Source organism: Pollachius pollachius, assembly GCF_949987615.1.
Source record: "Pollachius pollachius genome assembly, chromosome: 7".
Taxonomy (NCBI): domain Eukaryota; kingdom Metazoa; phylum Chordata; class Actinopteri; order Gadiformes; family Gadidae; genus Pollachius; species Pollachius pollachius.
The window spans coordinates 2,813,910-2,817,895 of record NC_136940.1 but is presented as its reverse complement, the minus strand read 5'-3'; the positions used below and the strand labels follow the sequence as shown (position 1 = coordinate 2,817,895).

The 3,986-nt window shown below is 49.2% G+C and overlaps 1 long non-coding RNA gene across 1 annotated transcript; it reads right to left on the bottom strand.

Annotated features, from left to right (window-relative positions):
• Positions 1-893: 893 nt before the first annotated feature.
• On the bottom strand, positions 894-3,668 carry LOC307078623. Its single transcript, XR_013811998.1, has 2 exons — positions 3,264-3,668; positions 894-1,317 (listed from the first exon to the last, which is right to left on the bottom strand). It is a non-coding gene; the product is annotated as an uncharacterized lncRNA (long non-coding RNA).
• Between the last annotated feature and the right edge of the window lie 318 nt (positions 3,669-3,986).

Genomic DNA, 3,986 nt, shown 5'->3' with positions numbered 1-3,986 from the left:
CCACGGCGGTGGAGGCGTCCGCGACCGAGTTCCCCGCCATACACGTCCTCTCAACCCCGCGCGGCCGGCCCGATCAGGCGGAGACGGGCGAGTGTGTGTGGCAGGTTCACAGCCAGGGCCCCGGGGCCTGGGGGGGGGGGGGGGGGGCTCGCTGCCCACCCACATGCACTCAACCACTCTAGTCGTCATGACAATAAAAGAGAGTCCATCACTCGCATGCACAGGTAGATGTGTGTCTGATTGACCTCAACACGTACAACCCCTGTTTGTTTAGCGGGCTACGAGTCCGACTGTTATTCAATACGAGCCGATTGTGAGCCATGGGGTGTTTTGCTGGAATAAGGACTCCTGCTTGTGTGGGCCTGAATATGTGTCTACGCGCGTGCGTTTGTGTGCGCTTAAGTGAAGGTGCTCGGATGCATCGCCGTGATTGGATCCGAGCGGGTCCGTAAGGTCATTAGGTCGCAGCCCCGGGGGGGGGGGGCATACGGTAGGCGGGTCCTACAGGGACGCTGAGCAGGAGGTACGGCCGGGAGGAGGATGTTGATGTCCGCGGCGCGGTGGTTAGCAGCCTGATTCCATCAAGCGGTGCATCAGCAGCGAGGAGCGACCCTTGGCCCGTCGCCTATTTATAAACGGCTCAGCGCATCAGTCAGAGGTATATCCACCACTGGAGCAGCAGAGCTGTAAATGATGCTAATATTCCTGCGTTTGTCGTTTGGGAGAAGGCGGAACGTCTTGGTATCTGCAGTCAGAGCGCCTATATGGCGTTTAGCTGGAGGGAGAATAGTTATTCGTTGGATTGTTTCTGAAGCAGCCTGCTGTTCCTCCACAAACTAACGGCTAAGTAGTGCAAATAACACCAGATGAACTAAATACGACACACAAGTAAATACCTTAAAACGTTTTTATTCATTGAATTCATTTTCCTTTTCACACAACACGCACAAAAAAATGATCACCAACAGATATTCAAAATAGAAAAAAAAAAACACTCCCAGGCAGGTGGTGAGAGAACATGAAATCCATCCGGAGAAATAGTTGGGATTCATCGCAAAAAATACACCCCCCCCCACCCCCCAAAAACAAGCACATTGCACAGACACCCCTCCACATTTCATCATTTAGTATGCGAGCTGAAAAAATGACTGTGAGAGCGGTCCAAAATAACAACGGCGCCACAGAGAGCCGCGCGCATTCTAAACAGGCGTCTCGCTGGGCACCTGAGGCGGTCGGCTGCGGGGCCTACACGAAGAACAGAGAGTTGAAGCGCTTCTTCAGAGCCGGGTCCTTCACGTTCGTCTGGCCGTACGGACACTGCAGGAGGGAGATCAATATTTAAAGGTCAGATTAAAGGGAAGTTCCAGGGGTTCAAACGTGGAAGAAAGAACACATGCTTTATCTCAATTGAAAGTGCTAATATTATATATCGCAAACATTCTCTTCAAAGCCGTTCATACTTTTGGCGTGTTTTTATGTGTTGTAATTTCCATTACATTGTTGCAGTAGAAAGCGTGATATTCAGTACAAACATGAATGCTGTAATTCGGAGTAACCCCCAAAACTGCATGGGGTGCCAGTACACACTAATAACTCTTAGACTTGTTTAAATGCGTTTCTGAACAACAATTTAGGGCAGCACGTTAGACTCTATATGCTGTTCGCCAAACAAACAGCCCTCATTTTGGAAAAAACACAAATGCGCTTTTTGCTGTTTTAATTTCAGCAAACACATAGAATTAAGTGTGCCATAACCTTTTCATTGTATCAAATATGGTAAAGGTAAAAAGGCACATGGTTTAGGCAAAATTAAGCCACACACACACACACAAACCCACACACAGTTTTAACTTCAGCAGAACAATTGAATCAAGCGAGCCTCCACCTTTCTGCTGCATCATTGACGTTAATTCTAAAAAAGGGCCACGACTTAAGACTGAGAGAACAGCTCTGAACCGGCAACGACGACGCAGAACGGACCAGACGCAGCCCCACACGCACGACAGCAGACACCTCTGAGAGAACGTGCTTCGGAGCCAAGAGCCACGGCGGAAAGGAAGGAGAGCGCAGAACACCACCCACGTGTCTGCACGCGCTCCCACAGCACGTCCCTCTCCGGAGGTGAGCGTGCTCGGTGAAGACCTTGTACCCGGTGGAGGGGTCGCGGTAATGCTGCTGCTCCGCCTGAACACAATGGAGACCCCGATTCAGCACCTCCACACACACACACACACAAACGATGCACAAGCACATACTCGCGCTCACCCAAAACAGATTGCCGGGGGTCAGGGAGAAGGTATAAACGGGTGACCTCTTTACTGGGAAACAGATGTAGAAACCAGCAGAGATCTTAGGGAGCCAATAAATTATTTTCATGGAGTCATTATTTTCATTAAGCCCAGATCCTTTTAGTGATCGTCTTGTACCTACGAATGATTAACGCCTTTTGAACAGGCAAGATGTATGTTCTCGCTGTGTGTGTGTGTGTGTGTGTGTGTGTGTGTGTGTGTGTGTGTGTGTGTGCGTGCATGCGTGCGCGCGCCTTTAACACCCCCACGGCCACCACCTTAAGAAAAACAAACCCACCGACCAGAAGATCTTACCAGGCAAATAATAAGCATTGCCATGCTATCGGAAGGGTTCATTTTGCCCAGATTCACACAAACACTTTATGCAAGCGAAAAGCCCAGAACTCCTCAACCATTCCTTTGGAAGTTAGAAAACGTCATCTCCCAGTCTGTTTCAAACTAGAAGCCCACTAGTTGGTGAGCTGACAGGCCACAAAGGGAGAAGGGCCCCGGGCATTCTGGTGACATGGCCTGTCATTTCAGATGCCATCGCAGGGCTGCATAGTGAGAGTGGCATCTCTAAGGCCGACCCTTGTGTTGTGCTTTTCCCACCCAGGCATTACTGCGCACTGCAGGTCACGGCCAAGTTGCTACAACTTTATCCAGCAGCCCCGAATACAATATTTAATACAGATAGAGCCGCAGGCGTACTGAATGACACTATGAAAGAGCCACAACAACCGCTTCAGCGCGGGAGCTCCGGGAAGTCAGTAGGTGAAGTTGAATGCTGGTGTTGGCGAACTTGTACACTAGAAAACATTGATCAGGGAATAGTAAAGCGGGCAGATGGACACTTTATAGTTTGGTAATATAACGTTGTAGATGTTCCTATAAAATGACCACGGGTGGTTGATGTGTTAACATGTAGGCTATGGGTTGGGACACATATATATATTGGACACACATTCATCTTACCTCACATGCCTCTCTATGCGCTTTGTGAATGGCATATTCTTCATCTGTGAGCGTTTTGGCGACACTACCTGCAGCTTCATTCTTCATTTCGCCTTTCGTGTTTGTATCACGCAGAGTTTGTCTTGACATCGTTAAAAACCTTTTAAGATCATTGCGGCTACGGGTCAGACTGATAACCAAAGTCCTGCCCTGGCAGCTTTTACACAACACGTTAAAGGGACTCATCTCCTATGCGTCAAGATGTGCCAAAGCTCACGTCATTTTGGAGTGGCTTCTTACGCGCAAAGCGCCCGCCATGGTTTAAAAAGAGCGACTGGGAGGAAGGAAAAGAGGGGGAAAGGGAACGACATTGAACAACACACAGTCACGTAGAGGGTGTTATAACGCTGTCTTAAGGCATGGGAAGAGTGCAGCAGCTAACAGCCTGTTGTGTGTGTGTGTTCGTGACCACTTCCTGGTGCTGGTCGCCAGACATGTGACCGACTGGAGAAGCGGACCACTCATCCACGCAGCGCCTCTTCTGGTCAGACCCAGAAACTGCACTACTGGGTTATTACATGATATATTGATCATATAGGATGATATACATAACATTATTGCTTTAAAATTATAATTTTTCTTAGTATATTGTGGCGACCACAGGTGTAGGCGCTCGTTCAGTTGCGCAAGGGATTCTGGGGGTTCATTTATCCTGGGGGTTTGGACCCTTTCGGGGACAGTGTG